The sequence below is a fragment of the Amblyomma maculatum genome, chromosome 5 (genome assembly GCF_055883805.1).
Source record: "Amblyomma maculatum isolate TAMU_Amacu chromosome 5, ASM5588380v1, whole genome shotgun sequence".
Classification (NCBI taxonomy): domain Eukaryota; kingdom Metazoa; phylum Arthropoda; class Arachnida; order Ixodida; family Ixodidae; genus Amblyomma; species Amblyomma maculatum.
This window is the reverse complement of record NC_139348.1, coordinates 71,145,543-71,168,845: the sequence shown is the minus strand read 5'-3', so window position 1 is coordinate 71,168,845 and position 23,303 is coordinate 71,145,543.

Genomic DNA, 23,303 nt, shown 5'->3' with positions numbered 1-23,303 from the left:
GAATTCTTTACGCTTCCTTGGAACAGAAAACATTGGATTGTTTTCTGCCTGTGTAAATCAAGATTTTAAGAAAAACCCCCAAATAAACTAAAAGTAGCGCCAACACGTGAACATTGCCGCCCGCCTCCTATCCCTTCGACGTTCGGCCTCCCCATTAGCCGAGGGCCGTCACGTTTTCCCGCGCGCTCTTTCTTGCGTGTTGTGTCCGCTGCCTCCTTTCCCCCGATGTAAACAACGTCTGCGCAGCGCATATCGTCGAGGATTTTGCTACGGCTTGCGTCTCGTTTTGACTTCTTTTTTTTTTAAGTTGCTCCATTCGAAATGTCATGATGTTGCGCTTTCTGATGCAGCACACTTGGACATGATGGTTAACGGTTTGGAATACCGTCCGCGAATCGCGAGGCGGCGCGGTGGAAGTTTTCTCGGTACCGTATTGGCTGGGCGGACTTCTCAACAATATGATTGCGGCTCTATAGTGAGCAATTGCTCATCCTAACCTAATATGCAACCACAAACTCTTTACGGATTCCTTCAGTTTTTCGCCCTGCCAAGTGCAACATACCGACATGTCATATTTTTTACACTTTTCGCGTTAGACATCGATTAAGCATAGCATAAAGTCCTTGATTTTTAGCTACTCAGCCATGCTCGCTGAGGCGTTGTCATTGTCGTAAATGTGAGCTATCTGCATGTGTTGAGTGTGTCGCCGCATTTAACGAAGCAGTGACGGCTCTTAGGCGGCTGGATAAAGCCACGTATTTCGTGTTTTGCTTTCGTTTGCTGTGCTAGTTCTCGATTTCGCACACTATGCATGCAAGCGCTGATAGATCCGCAGCTGGAGTTGAAACCACATGGCAGACAACTGCTGCCCCGCCTCAAGGTTACCGGGAGCTCACAAGGCAGTCAAAGCTGCGAAAGCCAATACACAGACTGTTGCTAAATGGTTCTCGTCTACCGCCTAGTTCCATTTTTTTTTTAAGCATGCCGCGTAGTCAGTCTATCGAATGAAGAATGACGGACTCAAGGAGGCGAAAGCGAGTTGAACCGTGGCCGAAATCGCGTACGTATAGAGTAAGACACTGACACCTAAAACTATTTTTGGCGGAATATCCCTATCCACATTTTGTATTGATGTTAAGCAGCTAGTAATAATTTAACGTGAACACAGTGAGACAAAATTCAAGCTCAAATGCTCTGGTGAGACCCGGCGCCTGCTCCGGAGAGCGTACGCTAGCCCTTCACCGCGTAGGTGGAGCCACGGTCGAAACATGAGAGGAGTAGCGGCGGCACCTGAGGAGGAGAGAGGGGACCGCTAGATCTAGTTTACTGAGGGGTTTAAGTTTAAGAAATATTTAGCGCTATCATCACCAATGATGTTAATGAAGTGCATTATTACATCTTTTGACAGAGATCTATATAAAAGAAAGGAGCCACCCTCCACTGGCACAAGGGAACGCATAAACATTTTTTCGTGTTGATGAAAGTGAAGTAATGTTTGTGAAGTTGGTTAGATGGTAGAGGAAAAAGCACCCACATACCGTCGATGGGATCCAAATGCCAAACTACGAATTTCGTGTCCACGCTCTTCCATAGATCAACAGCGAGCGCTTTTTATTTTGAATTTTATTAAGCCTTTTTGTTGCATGTCACATAACCCGGAGAGTGTTCACCAGCACCAATTTCCGCCCTAGCGGCGTATGTGGGGCATCCTTTGATACCGAATATGCCACCTAGAGGGTAATATAACAGGGATGGTGGAAGTTTTGTTACAAAAGTTTCATGGTAATGGAGACGATACAGTTACCAGATTCACAGCCTTCGTTAAGTTAATGCAGGACAAATATGGAAAGGCGTAGTTATGTAAATTTCTCTGCATTTTACTGGTTGATTTGTGGGGTTTAACGTCCCAAAGCAACTCAGGCAATCTTTACGCAGACTCTCTCACTGCCCTTAAACAGCTTAAGGCCGTTCGACGCACATTCCAAATAACACAGTCTATACATTTGCTATGTTCAAAGTACCCATGTCCTATTCGCATACACTGGATTCGCGGCCATGCTCGCGATCCCCATAACATACAAGCAGATGCTATGACACATATAAACACATCAGACGATCCACCACCTTCCCCTCTTCCCCCAGATCCGTTCCTGTCCCACGTTTCCGATTCGCAAGTTCTGCGCCACCGAACACGCGCTCTCATTCCTCCGTGTTCGCACCCTCTCCCCCGTAGTCTTACTCGGCAGGAGGAGGTGACAGTGCGCCGGATCCGGGCAGGGGCGGCTCTGACCCCATCTGTTCGACATCGATGGCGGGAAAAAGACCTACCAGTGACTGACAGGTGCCCTCACTGTGACATTCCACCTGACGTCTGCGATGTGCGCCACTTGTTGTGGACGTGTCCATCAACAACGCACATCAGGCAACGGATAATCATGAAGGTGGGCCTGCGGTGGAATCGCGATAGTGATTATGACAAATGGACAATGGACAATCGCTATACTGCCAACCTTCTCGAATTCATAAGCACAACTGGACTGCACTCCTTCTTTTAACTTTCTATCTCCTGCATCCCATTCCCCCTTTCTCAACTTATGCCTTGTGGCAAACTCTTCGAAAAAAAAAAAAAAAACTCAGGCAATGACAGACGCCGTAGTGGAGGACTCCGAAAATTTCGACTACCTGGGGTTCTTTAACGTGCACTGACATCGCACAGCGCACGGGCGTCTTGCTTTCCGCCTCCTTTGGAAAGGGGCCGCCGAGGCCGGGATTCGATCCCACTTCTTTGGGAACAGTAGTCAAGCGCCCTAACCACTGCGCCACCCCGGTGGGGTTGCATGCGAATGCTTATTAGATAAAGAGGGTTAACTTTACTTATTACAAAGCTATGTTTCGGCCCCTCAGCATTCAGCTTAATCTTGCTATAGATACGGTCTTAGTGCAGGACACCGCACGATGTCGTCGCCTACCTAGCTCGGGTCCTAGATTGACCAAAATGTCGTCTTTCTGGCTACTAAGCCTAAAGGCCATAAGTAATGAGTATTGCAACCGCAATGAATGAACACAGCATGGCGATCTGCACAAAAAACAAGTAGAATGCCCATTGTCTATGTACGCTAAATTTAGAGTCGGAACCAAATCACGAGCGAAGGGTTCCGGCCAACATTTTTTCTCATTTTTTCATGACTGAACATTGCCATTAGAATAGCAAGAGAGCCTTGTTTAGTACATCATCTTTCCACCCTCATAGAGGCATCAAGCGAGATGCTTCTCGGTACGATCTAAATGGGCAGTGCACAGCCCGTACTTCATGAAATTGTAGCGTTCGTCATTATTCGGGAATTTTTTCAAGTTACCTTATTAGCGTAATAGCTGAAACAAAAACACAGAAAAATTGCTGGAACTTGGCATACTGCTAAGCACCACGTGAAAAGAAATCGTTTCTTTCGAAGAAGTCACACAAGTCACACATCTACCGAAGAAGCCGTAGACTCGCTGGCTTACCACCAATACATCAAACATGGCTGAAGATGGCACTACCGAGCAACCAGGACCGTCCACGGTGAACAACAGGCCACATTATCGAGAGCCCCGGAAATTCTCTGGAAAACCTCAGGAGGGCGTTGACGAGTTGCTTAAACACTACGAAACCGTGAGCAAATACAATCGCCGGAACGCTGCTACTAAGCTGGCAAACATGGTGTTATTCCTTGGCGACACTGCCTTCGAGTGGTTCGATAATCATGAGTATTCATTAAGTACATGAACTATCTCTACAAGCGAGATGGCGCGAAATTGGGGCGACGAACCTGCAAAGAAGCGCGCTTGACAGAGATTGCTTCACCTGGCACAAGTACCCGGAGAAACTTGTACTGCATACATCGAAGCCGTTTTAAAGCTATGCAAGCTAGTCACTCCCACAATGATTGAAAAAGACAAAGGCGGCCACCTCCTGAAAGGAATAGAGAAAAACGTTTATAATTTTCCTATTAGCAAAGAGAGCCTGAGTCCCACCGCTGATGTTATAAAGTATTGCTTAACATTTGAAGCTCTCAAGCTGCGTCGAATGACACCTAAATTTGGAAGACTGGCCAATATGTCACCTCTGTAACCAGTGTTGAAGCCTTTACTTAAGTTTTTATGGCCGAGGAGTTGTCAAGATTCAGGGACACCATCTATGGGGAAGAATATGGGCGGCCAAGTTGTGCACCGCAGGCAGATGTCGCCGCCCTGTCCCCTCCATGGGTTCAAGCTAACGGCGCTTCGCATATGGGCGATCGGAGCAGCTCTCCTCAACGTTATGCCCCCAGCCTACGGAAAGGAGGCCCGCCTGTTCTGGGACGTGATTCGTCGACAGCGAGAGCCTGGCTGCCACTAACGCCGCGACGTTGTTAGTGAGGACTCTTATGATGATCGCTGGCGCCCTCAACCTGTGTGCTACAGGTGTGGCATTGCGGGGCATATCGCTAGATATTGCCGCCGTCGATTTCCAACTGTTCAAGACTGCCGACTGCACACCAAAAAGCAGCTATCCCCGACTACGTCCGCTTGGGACTCATACCATCCGACATATTCGCGGAATTCTTCTCCTGCATCTGATCGTAGTGTGACGCCGCCGTGCCAGCGCCAGCGCAGGTCACGTTCCCCTCGACGTTGTTCTTCCCCTCCGCCGCAGAAAAAATAGGAGGCACGGCCGATGGAGGTGAGGCCGGCGACGAGTCGATGACGTCCATATCTCTACCAGTCTTTATGTTAAATAACAAATTGGGAGTGTTTATTGATGGCGTGAGAACAATTGCTCTTGTAGCCACCGTGTCTACAGTATCTGTTATTTGAGTTTTAAGAACTGTTTAGGTAGGAAAGTTATGTTCAGTGGTGACCATGCTGTGTTATGTTGTGGTATGGGTGGTGAACCTCTGGTTCCACTTCATGTATGTGCTTCAGATGTTGTTATTGGTGGCTTAAAGTTTAGAGCTGAATTTGCAGTGCTGCCTCGGTCAACGCATGATGTGATTCTTAGGATTGATTTTCTGCAAGAGTGTGGTGCAACCTTAGATTGCGGTAAGGGAGAGATCGGTTGGAATCCTTCACTACTTTTACCTCATGTGGATGACTCGACATATGATTTTGGAGCATTTGCGGTGGAATAAGTTACAATTGTACCAGCTTTACTGCAGCATTCGTGTGGATTTTCTCTATTTCCAACCAGTGCAAATCTTTTGAATCTATAGTAGAACCTATAAGACTCACCTACTCTAAGGAGAGTATCCTTATGCCTCGCTGCGTCGTTTTTGTGACCAGAGGCCGCACTGAATTACGTACAGTGAACCACTCTGAGGACCCAACTGTGCTGCCTAGGGGCCTAAAACTGGCTCGTTTCGAGGAAGGCGTGTCAGGTTTCATCGCGGCGTTAAACAGCTCCTTCATTGAGCAGCAGGTGCAACCAGGTGTGGAGACCCAAGCTACGGCTATGATTCGTAAGTCTCTTTCTGAAACTGAGCGCCGCATTTTAGTTGAACTATTTCTCAAACATGTGACAGTGTTCGACTTTGCCAAGGACGACTCAACACCACTGCCTGCCAGTCGCATTCACCACGCGATCAACACCGGGTCCGCACCTCCGATAGGTCAGAAGCGCTACCGACACTCAGCCACTGAACGTAAGGTAACAGATGATTAAGCTCAAGACATGCTGAACTGCGGCATTATTCGAATCTTCTATGCGCCAGAAAAAGTTTTTGTGGCTATGGAGCCAAGGCTACGGGGGCGGAGCTTTCATCACGGTGTTACTACACCATGTAGTTCTGGCATATCTGGCATCAGGTATGGGTTCGGTTTCAGTTCCGCCTTTGGATGAAATGATAGAATTCAGTGCCTCCAACGACGCAGAAATGTATTTCTTTACACTACTTAAGGTATAAGTGAACGTATATTCGCGTTTAATGATTATCACGCGCTACATACGTTGCTGAAGCAAGCTCATTGCGAAAGCGCAGAGAAACCGACGGGCAGACTTAGCAGCAGCAGCAGCCGACGTACGCTTCGGGAGACTCCCGACAGATGCGCAGCCATCCCGTTTGCATGGGGTCGTGTACTGCTTTTAAAATGCACTATACTAAAGTTGGGCTGCTCTAGATTTCAGCAAAATCTTGATAAAATAACAACATAGGCGTTTCTATAATAATTTAATATTCCAGAGTACAATCCGCGTAATTTATCAAGGTACTATACTCTGCTGCGCCGTGAGCTGGTGCGCTTTGGCTCTGTAGCTTTGGCTGCATAGCCAAGGTTAAACCACATACTTAACCGGAGAGGTGCGCTACAGAACTCGGTATGGGCAATGGTATTTAGCAAGAAATTCTGAAGACAGTCCAGGAGCATCGGAAGGTATCCACCGCCACACAAGAGGGCCATACGAGAAGTCCGGTGTCGAGTGTTGGCTGTCATGGTTGGATTTATGGCGGTACTGGGTATTCGCCGTGAATGCGCGGGCGATTTGTCGACAGTCTTCCGCATGCTGGGCTGCTTGAGACGCAGGTGTGTACTCTGATATGTCTTGGCTGATACGGGAGTATGGTGTCGATTGTAGCAGAGGGGTGACGGCCGTAGAGGAGAAAAAAAGGAGAGAAGCCAGTAATAGACTGCATTGCGGTAGTGTATGCGTACGTGACATACGGAAGGACGAGGTCCCAGTTTGAGTGGTTGGAGGAGATGTACATAGAGAGCATGTCGCCAAGGATACAATTGAAACGCTCAGTGAGGCCAATAGTCTGGGGATGATAGGCGGAGGTGGTTCTATGAATAATGTTGCACTTGGTGAGCAAGGCTTTCACAACGTCACTGAAGAAAACGCGTCCTCTGTCACTGAGTAGCTCTCGAGGTGCGCCATGCGGAGAACGAATCGCTGCAAAATGAAGGAAGCTACTTCTGACGTTTTGGCAGATGGAAGTGCGGCGGTTTCTGCATACCTCGTCAGATGATCAACGGCTACGATAGCCCAGCGGTTGCCGGCCGCAGTGTAGGGAGGTGGCCCGTACAAATCAATGCCGACGCGGTCGAAAGGGCGTGATGGGCTGGGTAACAACCGCAACTCTCCAGCAGAACGTTGAGGTGAAGGCTTGCGACGTTGACAGGTGAGGCATGAGCAAACGTACTTGAGTACGAATGTGTACATGCCCCGCCACTAGTAATGCAGCTGGAGACGAGTGTGTCTTGAAGACGCCCGCGTGACAGGATTGCGGGTCAGCGTGGAAATAGTCACAGATTTGCGAACGTAGCTGCCGGGGAATAACTACCAACAACTTGCGGCCATCTGCGCAGTAATTGCGGCGGTAGAGGAGGTTATCACGAATTGCGAAGTGGGAAGCATGACGGCTTAGAGCACGCGATGGAGAAGCAGCTTTAGGATTGGAGATAAAATCGAGGATAGAACTTATCCAAGAATCTTGGCGTTGCGCTGACGGCATGTAATTGATGTGAAGCGATGGCGGGGAATCGTCGGAAGCGGAAAGGCTCGCTACCTCAGCTGTAAGGGGGCAGCGGGAAAGTGCATAGGCGTCGTGATGCCTGCGGCCGGAGTGGTAAACAACGCGGACATCATATTCCTGAAGGCGAAGAGCCCATCTTGCCAGTCTGCCGGACGGGTCTTTCAATGAGGAGACCCAGAAAAGCGCATGGTGGTCCGTCACTACGTCAAAAGGGCGACCATAGAGGTAAGGGCGGAATTTAGTAAGAGCCCAAATAATCGCTAAGCACTCTTTTTCGGTGACAGAGTAATTGGATTCAGCCGTCGCGAGTGTACGGCTAGCATAGGCGACCACGTATTCAGTATAACCTGATTTGCGCTGAGCGAGCACAGCGCCGAGACCAATACCACTGACGTCTGTGTGGACCTCAGTAGGCGCTGTGGGGTCGAAGTGACGTAGGACAGGCGGTGCTGTGAGAATGTGCCGTAAAGCACTGAAGGCATCGTCGCACGCTGGTGACCACGACGAAAGGTCGGAACTTCCGGACAGAAGTTCTGTCAAGGGAGCAGCAATGGAAGCAAAATTCCCAATAAAGCGGCGAAAGTAAGAGCACAGAACGAGGAAGCTACTTGGATCTTTGATGGAAGTCGGTTTGGGAAAGGCTGCTACGGCACGATGTTTGGTAGGGTCTGGAAATACACCTTCTTTCGAAACAACGTGGCCGAGAATGGTGAGCTGGCGGGCGGCAAAACGACATTTTTTTCAAATTCAGCTGCAGTCCGGCATCAGATAGGCAGGTAAAAACATGCTTCAGAAGGTAGAGGCGTGTGTCAAAGTCACGAGAAAAGACGACAATGTTATCGAGGTAGCAGAGGCGCGTCTTCCACTTTAGGCCACGAAAAATGGTGTCCATGATCCGCTCAAATGTTGCTGGAGCATTCAAAGGCCGAACGGCATGACTGTAAATTCGCACAAGCCGTCGGGAGTTACAAGGGCAGTTTTGGGGCGATCAGCCGCTTCCAGAGAAACTTGCCAGTACCCGGAACGTAAATCTAGGGAAGGAAAGAGCTCGGCGCCTTGCAAACAATCGAGAGCCTCGTCGATGCGTGGGAGGGGATAGACGTCCTTTCGCGTAATCTTATTAAGGCGGTGATAATCGACACAGAAGCGGATAGGAACATCTTTCTTTTTTACGAGGACAACAGGTGACGCCCAAGGGCTGCTTGAGGGCTGAATCACGCCATTATGCATCATTAGGGCGACTTGCTCTTCAACAGCCTGGCGTTCAGTTGCAGACACACGATAGGGACGCTGTCGGAGTGGTGCGTGGGTGCCGGTGTCGATGCGATGAGTGACTGTAGAAGTTTGAACGAAAGAACTTTGATGAGAGTCGAATGAGGAGCGAAATTGGTGTAGTAGGTTCAAAAGCTGAGTGCGCTGCTCTGGAGGAAGATCGGTGTCGATGGAACGGAGGAGCAAGCCTGTAGATGGGGGAGCGGGCGCAGGTGAAGGGGGGCTGAGCGTAGCCACGGCAGAGTGCGGCGCGTCGTCAGGTTCCTCAGAGATCAGAAGAGATGCGATTGGCTGGATACTTCCGAGGCGTTCACCATGGCGCAAAGCAATAGGGGAGTTAAATGGTTTAGAGACCCATAACATGGAAAGGCCAGCGGAAATAGCGAGCACTGCGTAGGGCAATGGAAGGCAGTTGCGGTGCAGGAAAGTATCGGCTGGTGTCATGAGAACGGTGTCATCGCATACTGAGGCACAAGCGACACGAACAAGCACTGAAGAGCTGGGAGGAAGGTCTTTAGCGACGAGGGCTTTAGCACAGGAATTTGATTGATCAGCGTCTGGTAAGGCATCGGGCACAACACAGAACCCCACTTCAGCTCGAACACAATCGATAATAGCAGCGTGACGCGACAGGAAATCCCACCCTAAAATTACAGCGTGTGAGCAACTTGGCAACACGACGAACTCAATCGTATAAAGGCAATTCTGGATAACTACTCGAGCGGTGCACGCTGTTAAAGGCTTGACATGCTGAGCGCTGGCCGTTCGCAACGAAAGTCCTGCAATTAGCGTCTTCACTTTCTTGAAAGAGGTACATAGTTTTGCGTCCATTACCGAAATCGCAGCACCAGTGTCAATTAGAGCCATGACAGCAACACCCTTGACGAAAACTTCATTTAGGTTTGCCGGCGACAGATGAGGACTTGGGACGTTCGACGGGGTCGCAGTTCTCGCCTCAGAAACTGCGGCCTCTAGTTTTCCTCATGGGAAGCGTTCTGTCGACGTCGCATCGGAGAGATAGAGCGGCGTCGTGGCGACGGTGAACGGCGGTCGGACATGGCTGAGCAGTCTGGCGAGAAATGACGGCGGGCTGGAGGCTCAGTAGGCGCGGAATACTGAGGCGTCGGAGAACAGTACCCAGAAGCATGAGTAGGTGGTGCCGACACTGGGAGACGGTTGCGGCAATAACGTGAAATGTGTCCAGTAAGCCCGCAAGTGTAACAAATTGGCTGGTTATCCGTCGTGCGCCAGAGATTACGTTGTCTTGGAGCCGGTCGAATAAACTGCGCAAGTTCTCGCGCAGGCGCAGGAAGCGGCTGAACGTAGGCAGGTGGCGGCGGAGCATATCGGGCAGCAACAGCCGCATATGTTAACGGCGCTGCGACAGGCATGAACTGAGTGGCGGGAGGAAGAGATTCAGCTACCTGTTCTTGAATAATTTGGCGCAAAGTGGGAGCTAGGTGTGAGGAAGGTTCTTGATGGCAGGACTTAAGGGAGAGCTGTCGAGCAACTTCTTCCCGAATGAAGCTCTTAAATTGTGGCAGGAGCGCAGAATGTTCGCTTGCATCTGTCAGGCCAGCAAGGGACTCAGAGTGCATGGTGTTCGCGCGAGTTATGGCCCTTTGTTTCCGAAGTTCATCATAACTTTGACACAGTGTGACCACTTCCGCGACGGTGCGGATATCTCGAGCTGACAGCATCTGAAAGGCGTCGTCATCGATGCCTTGCAGAATGTGCTTGATCTTGTCGGCCTCTGACATTAGTGTGTTAACGCGCTTGCACAAGTCGACGATGTCCTCGATATAACTCGTGAAATTCTCGCCAACCTGCTGAGACCGCGCACGCAAGCGCTGTTCAGCGCGGAGTTTTCTCACAGCCGGACGACCGAAAACTTCAGAGAAGCTGGCTTTAAACGCAGACCATGATGGAATGTCCGCTTCATGGTTTCGAAACCATAGATTTGCTACGCCGGTGAGATAGAAAATCACGTTGCTTAACTACTTTTCGCGTCCCATTTGTTGTAAGCGCTCACTCGCTCAAAGGATGTGAGCCAGTCCTCAACGTCGTAGTCGTCAGTGCCGCTGAAGGTGGCGGGGTCTCGCTGGCGGAGGGAGCCGGGACAGATTATGGCCGAGCCAACTTGTACGGCTTGGTAGTTAACGTCCTCAGGCATCGCAGGAGGTGGTAATGTGCGGCTGCTGAGTTCCAGAGCGAAAGGATAGATCTTAACCGGCAGCTCCACCAAATGTAAGAGGGGGTTTATTGAGCAGATCAGCAGGACTCGGTCAACAGGACTGGGCAGATCAGCGGCGAGCACAGCGGCAGCGAACACAGTCAGGTCCAGCACGCGCAGCAATCACGATGCCACTGCCTGAACTGTTCCTCGTGCACTTCGTCCTGTTCACAATATATATATATATATATATATATATATATATATATATATATATATATATATATATATATATATATAAATATATATATATATATATATATATATATATATATATATATATATATATATATATATATATATATATATATATTGACGCATATAGAAGACGACGCAAAAGATGACATCTGAGACGACAAGTGCGAGCCTGGAAGTGAAAGAAGCTTGAACGCAAGACTTGTTCTGGTCGACCATTCAAACCATCTATCGCTAGGTTTTCCTCGGTGTTCTACCGAGACGTGACACTGGTGGAGCGCGCTGGGGTATGCATAGGACTCCTTCCGGCAGTCCACAGCGGATCCCAAACGTCGACACGCCTGTCCATCGTGCTAGCCGCCGCCTTCTAGGCCTAGCGCCGGAGTACAGTCACCTGCCGAACGACTCTTTAAACGCCCAAGTTCCTCAGACCTCCCAAGCCATGGCACATACCAACCCTACGCCGGTGACTCTACAGAACACCAAGGTGCCAGAGTGCTTTCGCGGGGAAGCGTTTGAAGATGTGGACGACTGGCTCGACCAGTTTGAGCGAGTGGCCAAGATAAACCAGTGGAGCGCAGACCAGAAGCTTTGTAATGTTTATTTTGCCCTTCAGGATAATGATAGAACGTGGTTTGAAAACCACGAGGCCAGCTTATCCACATGGGATGACTTCCGCTGCCAGCTGGTCGACACTTTCGCGAGAACTGACCGACGGGACAATGCGCTGCGCCTGCTTGAAGTGCGCATCCAGAAGCCAAATGAGAGCGTGGCTATGTTTGCGGAAGACATGGCTCGCCTTTTTCGCCGTGCCGACCCTGATATGAGTGAGCCAAGGAAGCTACGGCATCTCATGCATGGTGTAAAAGAACAGGTGTTTGCCGGCTTGGTACGCAACCCACCTAAAACGGTGAGAGAGTTCGTTAAGGACGCTACTGCTATAGAGCGAGCCCTACAAGACCGGTGCCGCCAGTACAACCGACCCGTTAACTGTGCTTCGACGACTGCGGCGGCGCTGAATGCAACCGATAGGACCGCTCTTCGAGACCTCATTAGAGAAATTGTCCTTGAGGAGCTCCAGCGAATTACGGCTACGAAGGCTCAGTCATCACAGGCCCTTGTGGAAACCGTCAGGAATGAAATTCGGTATGCCTTATCACCGTCTGCACCATGTAACCAGTCTCACCCCGTCGACAACGCGGCAGCTATTTCGGAGCCATACCACGCTCCACAACCAGTCAGCTTCACGGCCGACGTCCCTGCACCTTACCAGGAGCAGCAACATGAGAGCTATGCCGCAGTCCTTCGTCGCCCGCCTCCAGGCTACGCCCCACCGAGCTTATCGAGCCGTCAGGAGACGCGACTCTTCCATGGACCTCAGTGGGCGCCTTCCAGGCGCTTTCAACCACGCCGAACTGACAGGTGGCGCAGTTATGATAACCGGCCACTCTGTTTCTACTGCGGACAACCTGGCCACGTGTATCGGTACTGCCGCTACCGCGAAGAGGGGCAAGCCTTTCCGCCTGCTTCTGCTCGCCAACACTTCAATGCCGACACTGCCCAAATCGAGGACGATCCTCCGGTCAGCAGGGAAAACAAGTCCCGGGGCTTCCGCCGCCGCTCCTCCCCATCACCACAGCGTTATCCTTCGCCAATGCGCCGTAGCATTGCTGACGTTAGCGGACAGCGGTCTCCGAGCCCTCACCGGGGAAACTAACAGCCGCAACCTCGCGAGGGGAGGTTGCAACCAGTCGAAAAATGCCAAACCCCTCACCACCGCCGCAACCGCCGACAACCTGTGCTTCTGACGCCGCTGTTAACATTGACATTGACATCGCCGCACTACCGCCGAAAATGCCGCCTACATTACCGCCGAAAATGCCGCACCAGATGAGCAGCCCTGACGACGAAGCTGACAGCGCCGACCTTGCTGCACTTCCGCCGCAGATGCCGAAAAAGACGAACAACCTGGATGAAATTGTTAGTGCTGACCTCGCCGTTTCTATTGACGGGCTGGAGGTACATGCTCTAGTGGATACCGGAGCGGATTTTTCAATTATTAGCCAGAAACTGGCTGACACGCTGCGTAAAGTAAGAACCGAATGGACTGGGCCAGTAATTAGAAGTGCTGGGGGTCAGCTACTGGCACCGACAGGGAAGTGCACTGCCCGGATAGCAATAGGAAACGCGGTGTTTGTCGGCAGTTTCGTTATTCTCCCTGACTGTTGCAAAGACCTCATCTTGGGCATGGACTTTCTGCGCCTTCATGGGGCTGTAATCAGCATTCGAGATAGCGTCGTTGCCTTCACCAAGAATCATGGAGACCTTGGTTATGCGGAAGTACCACTGATGCCCTTACGCGTCGCCAAGGAGACGGTGACATTACTTCCGCGATCATGCTCTCTTGTTCAAGTGAAGTGCGACGTGGCGCATACCGGCGATGGAATCGCCGAAAGGGCAGTCACCCTGGTACTAAGCCGAGGTGTTTCTATAGCTCGGGGGCTAGTCAACTTGACCGATGGACAGACCGAAGTGCTGCTGACAAACTTCAGCGACGAGCGTCAGCAAATTCCGAAAGGCACAACTGTGGCCTTTTTCGACAGCATCCTAAATGCGCAGCACTGCTTCTCACTGCAACAGGAAGAGCCAATGAGCAAGACGCCCGTAACCATCGTCGATGTGAGTCCAAATTTGTCTTCTTCAGAACGGGACCGCCTTTTGGATCTCATAGATCAATTTCGAGACTGCTTTGCTTCCGAATCACGGGTCGGCTAAACGCCCTTGACAAAACGTCGAATCATTACGGATGACTCGATTCGCCCAATTCGACAAAATCCTTACCGTGTGGCTCCGAAAGAACGCGAAGCCATTCAGCGCCAGGTGGCCGAAATGCTTAGAGACGACGTTATCCAGCCGTCACAGAGCCCCTGGGCTTCCCCCGTGGTGCTTGTTAAAAAGAAGGACGGCAGCTTACGATTTTGCATAGACTACCGCAAGCTCAACCAAGTGACTAAAAAGGACGTGTACCCTCTTCCTCGCATCGACGATTCCCTTGATCGCCTACGAAATGCACGTTACTTCTCATCAATGGACTTGAAAAGTGGATATTGGCAGATAGAAGTAGATGAGAGGGATCGGGAGAAGACAGCATTCGTCACTCCCGACGGATTGTATGAGTTCAAGGTGCTTCCGTTCGGTTTTTGCTCTGCATCAGCAACATTTCAGAGGCTGATGGACACTGTGCTCTCGGGACTTAAGTGGCAAACATGCCTGGTGTATCTTGACGACGTGATTGTGTTTTCGGCCACATTTGAAGAGCATCTACGCCGTTTGCTAGCTGTGTTTCAGGCCATACGATCTGCAGGCCTCACCCTAAAGCCCGAGAAGTGCCACTTCGGTTACGAGGAGCTGCAGTTCTTAGGCCACATCGTTAGCCAAGAAGGTGTGCGGCCTGATCCTGAAAAGCTATCCGCAGTCGCCAAATTCCCAACACCTACGGACAAAAAGACATTACGGCGCTTCCTGGGTCTTTGCGCCTATTACCGTCGGTTTATTGCTGGCTTCTCACGAATTGCCTGGCCATTAACTTCGTTGACGCGTGACAACGCTGTCTTTAGCTGGGGTGAAGAACAGCAACAAGCTTTTAATGAGCTGCGGAGGCGTTTACAGACACCACCTGTTCTGGCACACTTTGATGACGACGCCCCTACACTGCTTCATACGGATGCCAGCAACGTGGGCTTAGGTGCTGTGCTGGTGCAGCGCCAGGATGGTGTGGAAAAAGTAATTGCTTACGCCAGCAGGACCCTATCTAAAGCGGAAGCGAACTACTCGACAACCGAAAAAGAATGCCTTGCAGTGGTATGGGCGGTTATGAAGTTCCGCCCTTATTTGTACGCTCGCCCCTTTGAAGTCGTTAGCGACCATCACTCTCTCTGTTGGCTGACGAACCTAAAGGACCCTTCAGGGAGACTCGCGCGTTGGAGCCTTCGATTACAAGAATTTGACATGGCCATTATTTACAAATCTGGAAGGAAGCACACGGATGCTGATTGCCTTTCCCGAGCGCCGGTTGAACCTTCCACTATGACCGATGAAGGCACTGCGTTTTTAGGTGTCATAGATGACGCAACGCTTTCCCAACAGCAGCGAGAGGACCAGCAATTGCTCCCTCTTATTGATTTCTTGGAAAAGCGAACTACGGTTGTGCCCAAGGCTTTCGCCCGAGTAATGGCTTCGTTCTTTATTCGCAACAACGTACTTTACAAGAAGAACTTCCGCCCAGGGGGAAACAGTCATTTACTCGTCGTCCCATCAGCTCTCCGCAGTGAAGTTTTGCAAGCGTGTCACGACGAGCCAACCGCCGGTCACCTAGGCTACACCCGCACTTTGGCTAGAGTGCAGCATGGATACTACTGGCCAAAACTGCCGGCGACAGTGAAACACTATGTACGTACGTGCATAGACTGCCAGCGCCGTAAATCACCTCCTGTAAAACCAGCTGGCCTACTCCACCCTCTTCAAGTGCCAAAGACACCTTTTAAACAAATCGGCATGGACCTCCTGGGACCATTTCCGACGTCCACAGCCGGGAATAAATGGATAATTGTCGCCACAGATTATCTAACCCGCTACGCGGAGACCAAGGCTCTGCCAAGGGGTACCGCCGCTGAAGCAGCTCGGTTCTTCATTGAGAACATTGTCCTGAGGCATGGCGCCCCGGCACTCATTATAACAGACCGAGGAACTGCATTTACGGCCGAACTTTTGGAGACCGTTCACCGCCTCAGTGGCACCAGTCATCGTAAAACTACAGCCTATCACCCCCAAACCAATGGGTTGACGGAACGTCTCAATAAGACCATCGCAGACATGCTTTGCATGTACGTCGACGTGAACCACAAGAATTGGGACGAAATTCTTCCCTACGTCACGTTCGCCTACAATACGGCACGCCAAGACACCACTCGTATGACACCATTCAGCCTCCTTCACGGGCAACCAGTAACAACTATGCTGGATGCAATGTTGCTCCCAAATGCTGACACCGATGATCTCGATCCCGACGCCGAGGAATTCGCTCAACGTGCACAGGAAGCTCGACAACTAGCGCGTGTGCGAATCAAAAATCAGCAAGAGCATGATGCACGACGCTACAATCAGAGACACCGACATGTCATATACGAACCTGGCGACAAAGTGTGGGTCTGGACTCCTATTCGCCGCCGTGGACTCTCCGAAAAATTATTGCGGCGATACTTCGGGCCCTATGTTGTCCAGCGACGTTTCACCGACGTCACTTATGAGGTGGTGCCAGACAAGGTGTCGACATCAAAGCGACGCCAGCAACAAGCAGACGTCGTCCACGTTGTGCGTATGAAGCCGTACAACTCGGACTGACCTCATCGAGACGATGCTTCCTGAGGAGGGGGGCAAATGACGCATATAGAAGACGACGCAAAAGATGACATCTGAGACGACAAGCGCGAGCCTGGAAGTGAAAGAAGCTTGAACGCAAGACTTGTTCTGGTCGACCATTCAAACCATCTATCGCTAGGTTTTCCTTGGTGTTCTACCGAGACGTGACAATATATATATATATATATATATATATATATATATATATATATATATATATATATATATATATACATATATTGTTGGTTTGGTTTGTAGGGTTCAACGTCCCAAAGCAACTGAGGCTATGAGAGACGTCGTAGTGGAGGACTCCGGAAATTTCGACCGCCTGGGGTTCTTTAACGTGCACTGACATCGCACTGCACACGGGCGCCAATATATATATATCATCAGCCTGACTATACTAACTGCAATACGAAGGCCTCTCCCATATTTTTATAAACAACCCGGTTCTGTGCTAGCTTCATTCACTTGACCCATGCGAAGTTCTTAACCTCATCCACCCACCTTTCTGCTGTTCGCTGCTAAGCTTTCCTTCCCTTGAAATCCCATTTGTTACCCTAAGCGACCATCGGTTATCCTCTCTTCGCACTACATGTCCCACCCATGCCGATTTCTCCTTGATTTGCACTAGAATGTTAGTAACTTGAGTTATTTTCCTGACACACTCTGCACGCTTCCTATCTCCTAATGTTCCCCTCCCATTTTTTGTTCTATAACCCTCTGCATTGTCCTCAGCTTAAGTAGAACCCTCTTGGTTAGCTTCCACGTTTCAGTCCCATAGGTTAGTACAGGTAAGATGCAACTGTTGTATACCTTCTTCTTCAGCGATACCGGTAAGCTGCTACTCATAATCTGTAAGTGCTTTCCAAATGCGCTCCATACCAATCTTATTCTTCTTGTTATTTCCTTTTCATGGTCCGGATATGCTGCTATCACCTGTCCTAAATAGACATATTCGCTTACTACTTCCAGTGCTTCGCTACCTAACGTGAACTGCTGTTGCTTTCCGAGGCTGTTGAACATTACCTTAGTTTTCTTGATGTTGATTTTCTATCCTACCTTTCTACTTTTCCTGTGCAGGTCACCAAGCATTCTTTGCAGTTCACCTCCTGAGATACTTAGCAAGGCAACGTCATTAGCAAAAAGCAGATTCCTCAGGTATTCTCCACCTGCCCTCATCCCTAACTGCTCCCAGTCCAAGTCTCTGAATACTTCCTCTAAGCAAGCTGTGAATTGTACTGGGGAGATCGTGGCTCCTTGCCTAACACCTTTCTTTAGAGGAATTTTGCTACTTTATTCAGAACTATAGTTGCTGTGCAGCCACTATATATATAGCTTCCAGCAGTCTCACGTACGGCTCGTCCACCCTCTGCATTCGCAATGCCTGCATCACCATCGAGGAATATATATATATATATATATATATATATATATATATATATATATATATATATATATATATATATATATATATATATATATATAACCGCCAAAATAACCGTGTTTTGGAAATATGGGCTGCACTCGTGTGTATATATATATAATAAAATAGATAATCGGGAAAGTTGTGTGACACCCTGTTTGAATATATATATATATATATATATATATATATATATATATATATATATATATATATATATATATATATATATATATATATATATATATATATATAACGGCCAAAATAACCGGGTTTTGGAAATATGGGCTGCACTCGTGTTTCAGGCAATGGTTCGCCAGGTTTTCTGCACCCTGCGCGCGGCAACAGAAAAGAAGAAGCGTGAAGTAATTGAGGCTTTCGGATGGTGTCTGGCAAAGAAAGCGATTACGTTAGCGCTCCTTTCGTAGCTCTTTCCCGCCGGGAAATAGATATTTTGGGAAGAGACAAAAGACTTGCATTAGGTCACCCGCGCGTGTCTGTTAGATGCGCAGGGGGGGGGGGGGGGGGGGGCGGGGGGTTGAGTGCGATTTCATCCCGGCCTGATATAAGGTGTGTATTTTTCACATTTTCATGGTTTCATTCCTTAGTTGTTCTTGCTGTTACAGTGCACTGTTATGATTTATGTGTATTCACGATCCTCAGATTACGTCGCGTGCTTGTGTTTTATTTTTCCTTTCCTGAGAAATAAAACTTCAGTTGGTAGATTGCGCATAACCTCAGCGTTTCTCCAGTTGCTTTGTCCGTGTAAAATTAAGCAGCGCAGCATTTGTGAGAAGATGTTCCAACTAGCTCAATCTCAAGCACTTGTTAACCCTACAAAGAACTCCCCCATTCAAACCCGCGCCACCGCCGCGCTGCAGTCTCGGCCATGTGGGAGAAGAAAGCTCCGCCCCTAGAGGAGAGAAGTAAGAGAGTGAGGAGGGCTTCGATGTGGTCAGTCGAGTGGTGTTCATTACGAGAACTAAAGGGTAATGATCGGGAATCAAGGCATCGTGCCTAGTGCAGACTATACTCTAAGCTCTAGGAATATCATGATCGCTGTTTCCTTGTGCCTACCGATCCTGCCCTTCTCACAACGTGCGATGGTATCCGCACACCAACAACGTTACGCGATCATGTTCTGTGATAAACGCAATAAGAGTCTTGGCGACACCTGTCTGATGATTTCACAAAGTCTGCGGAAATTCTGCTTTGTCCTATTCAAATAGCGTCAAATACCTATATTCTCATAGCCCCGCGAGACGCCAAAGTTGCGAAGCATATCTCAGAACCCCTCGCCCCAAGATGGCAACGATGAGCAGTCGAAATGAAAACAATTCAAATTGTCTTTTTTTTTACTCCAAGTGTGTAGTTTGCAACGAATTAGTACCGCAAGAATAGGCAATCAACGCTGTCCATCAGATGGATGTGCTCGAGAGACAGAGAAAAAGGGTCCTCCTAGCAGTAAAGAAGATCGCCGATACCTGGGCGTTGCACCACGACAACGTTCCCAGCTACACTTCTCTGCTTGTACGAACGTTTCTGGCCAAGCACAACTTGGCGACGCTACCCCAGCCACGCTATACTCCTGAACTAGCCCCGGGAGAGTTCTTGTTCCATGAAAGGAGTCCGTTTTGGGACATCGAAGGCATCCCAACCTTCGTGACAAAGGCTCTAAACGAGGTTCCTGTCGACGCTTTCCAGGATGCGTACAGTGCATGGCAGAGTCGCTGGCGAAAATGCGTAGCTGCCAAAGAGGACTACATCAAAGAACGGTAAAAATTTGTAACAATATCTTGAATAATTTATTTCCTCCAGATAAAATTGCATTACTTTGTGGACACACCCTGTATGCTGGAAGTAAGCAATATAGAACTTTCACTCTCATCTGAAGGCTTTGCGTGTGACGGCGCCGGACGCCAGCTGGATTTTTTTTATTTAGAAGTATTCAGTTTGTCCCACAAATCGCGAGGGTTGCGTCGGCCATCTACATCGTAGTGACCTTCCGACATCTTCAAGCTTGTTTTAGCATAGCCAGCACCATCGACATCTGAAGGTCATGGGTATACCCTCCTACCTTGAAAGAGCAAGAAATGTTGCTTTTTCGTTCGTACTAATCTTCGCAATTACAACGGAGCACATTACCACTACGTAACCATAACCAGCCATAGACCAACTACAAAACCAAGAGCTTTCCGCAGAACGTGGTTCGCCCAATTTCCAGGAAAGCGAAGATAACCCCCTCCGCCAGAGGTAGATTTTGTACCAACTGTGAAAGGAGGCCTTCGCTTACCCGGCGGCCGAAGCCGCCTTGTTTTGATGACGTGTACAGAACATCCCGCTCGAAGGAGGTGGAGTTATTCCTTTGTGTAAATGGAAGCGACAGTGCCTTTAGGATCGCCTTTTCATTCCGCGACTGACGGTAGTGAGAGCCGGCAAACGGCAAGCTTTCTTGCTGCCCTTTATCGTAGAATTAGTGGCCGAGCTTAAGTGTCTGCCTTATTTGAAGTGTCCAACCTACATTTCCCGATCGCCGACTTAGGCTGTGGCGGGTGCTCGCTTTAAATGTCTGACGCTGAAGTATCACCGCGTTCTAAATGACGAAAGCAGCAGCGGGCAAGACAGCCTTGAGTGTGGGTTTAATCTAACAGGAAAATCATCCTCGGAACAAGAAAAGAGCGGTACATCGGGGCAATCGGTGGTACTGCACGATATTGTTCGCGCAACTATGCCACATCAGTAAGTTTTACTTCTTATTCACCATAAATTACGCAATGTTTCCCTTTAATCATGTGCTGCGAAAGTGCCTGATAGCCTAGTGGTAGTGTGTCTGCTGACTAGCAATCGGTGCTCGTTTTGATTCTTATGCCTTCCCTTATATTACTTCACAGCGCAAACTAGACATGTTTCTACGCATCGTAATTATGTTTTTATCACACTGTGACTTTATATTCGCACTTGTCTGATATTTTGTTCAACTTCAATGAATACATGGAGTAAAATTAGTAGAGTTGTGAGTTAATTTTGTAGAGCAATGTAAATTTTCGGGGTAATGTGTATTATCTACTACCGCCATTGCACGTGGTCAATTTGTGCGCAGAGCACCGGGTTTGCTACCAACCTCCGCTCTGATGGCGCCGGCTGAATAGTAGGGCGGTGTTTCTGTCGGCTATTTAGGCATAATTTTGTTGACCCAATTTCTCTTTGCAAGGCTTGCGGAACGTACGTGGAGAGCAGGCAACTGCGGTAAATGTTATACGGATATATATTAGGCTACGCGCTCATAAACGGAACATCAAGTAAGATGTGTCGTGGGGAAGCGGCAGATGCCCCGCCGTGGTGGCGCAGTGGTAAGACGCCCGGGTTCGAACCCGACCTCGGCGGCTGCGTTTCGATGGAGGCGAAACGAAGTGGCGTCCGTGTGCTGTGCGATGTCAGCGCTCGTTAAAGATCCCCAGGTGGTCGAAATTACTCCGCAGCCCTCCACTACGGCTCCCCTTTCTCTCTTTCCACTTTCACTCACACCTTCCTCCCTTTCTTTACGGCGCGGTTGAGGTGTCCACAGAGCAAGTGTGACAGATACTGCGCCTTTCCCTTCCTGTGAACCACTCAACCCAACCAAGCGGCAGATAAGATGGAGTAATAAAAGTCCGCATCATACTTCGAAGTACTGAGTGTTAAGAAAACTTATTTACGACGGTGAAATGTGGATCATGAAGCATATAATGAGAGAAAATTGCTTCGAAGACGTCACAATGCATTATGCCATCCGTGAACGATTATTGTCGAATGACCTGAAGGGCTTCTACTCCCGCTCGCACATAAGCCCATCAAAGCCTTCACTATCGATGTCGACGCCTCACACGGCGGCGGAAACACCAGCTGCACCATCCAATAAACATGCAAACTTACCTAGGGTTACGTATGAACTGTTAAAACCTTTTCTTGTGCCCTTTCTTTTATCACATTCTGGTCTCATTGATTCCATCTCGGTCCCCTATGCGCCCATAATTATATTGATTTACCCTGCATTAATCAACAAATCCTAAAAATATTGGCTGTGGTTTAGCTTCGATTAAACGTAGTGGGAAGCAATAGCCGAAGTGGTCATCTGTGCTGCTCGTCGCTCACGCCTGGTGGTAATGGAAAGTTGCTTGGAGAGCCACCCCTGGTGGGCCGCTCCCCTTACAATACTAGGTGGAGTCCCTTATTGCGGGACTCCATTGGTCTGAGCCGCCACACGAGCTCGCTGGACCAGCGCTTGTTGTACCGCTAGATCCAGGCAGTTGAGCAGGGCCGCCTCCCAGTCCTCTCGGGTAGGGGAAGGGGTTATGGGTAAAAGAGAAGGATTTAGCTGGCATGCACAGACCATGTGAAAGGTGTCAGCCACTTCTCCACAGAAAGGGCAGAAGCCAGAAACGGAAGGGTCGAAATGTTTGAGTACTGCCGGGCACAGTAGAGTATTAGAAAAAGTCTAAGAATTATTCTTTCGCCCACTTTCCCTAGCCCCTTGAGAGGAGCCGGGTACTGACGGTGCGAGTACAGGTAATAGGCACAGATTTCTTGAAAAGTTAAGGATAGGTGTCCCGGTCCAGATCAGTAGGGTCTACGCCGGGGGCCTGGTTAGTGAGTGCGCTGGCGGCCGAGTTGGCGGCCTCATTCCCTGGCAGGCCCTGGTGGCCTGGAGTCCAAATGAGAAATCCGGTCTGGGGATCCTAATCCCGAGCTGCTCTCCGATGTATTATTTGTGCTGTAGGCGTTATCCAGCCCAGCCCAGCTCATAACTCCGACAGGCCCCTCGCGAGTCGGATAGGATGAATTTAGATTGAGTGTGGGAGGAGGCTAGGGTGATTGCTACCTCCTCCACGTGGATTGCGCTAGGAGCATTAAACGTGAGGCCGTCTACCTGTTTTTCCTCGTGAAAGCCTGCAGTCGTGTACCATCCTCTTCGGGAATGGTGCGGGCTCGCAAAATCCACATAAAAAACATTGTGTTTAGAACCATAATGGCGGACCAACAGGCGTTTACAAGACGTTTCTCATGTTTTAGAGCACAGCACTTTGGCGCTCGTTCATGGGTTTCGCGGCGTCGGCGTTGTCCTTCGTAACCAGCTCCACTTTCACTCCCACCTTCCTTCCTTCCCTTACGGCGCTATTCAGGTGTCCACAGAAATCGGTGACAGATACTGCCCCTTTCCATCGTAACCAGCTCCACTTTCACTCCAACCTTCCTTCCTTCCCTTACTGCATGATCAGTTGTCCACAGGAGCAAG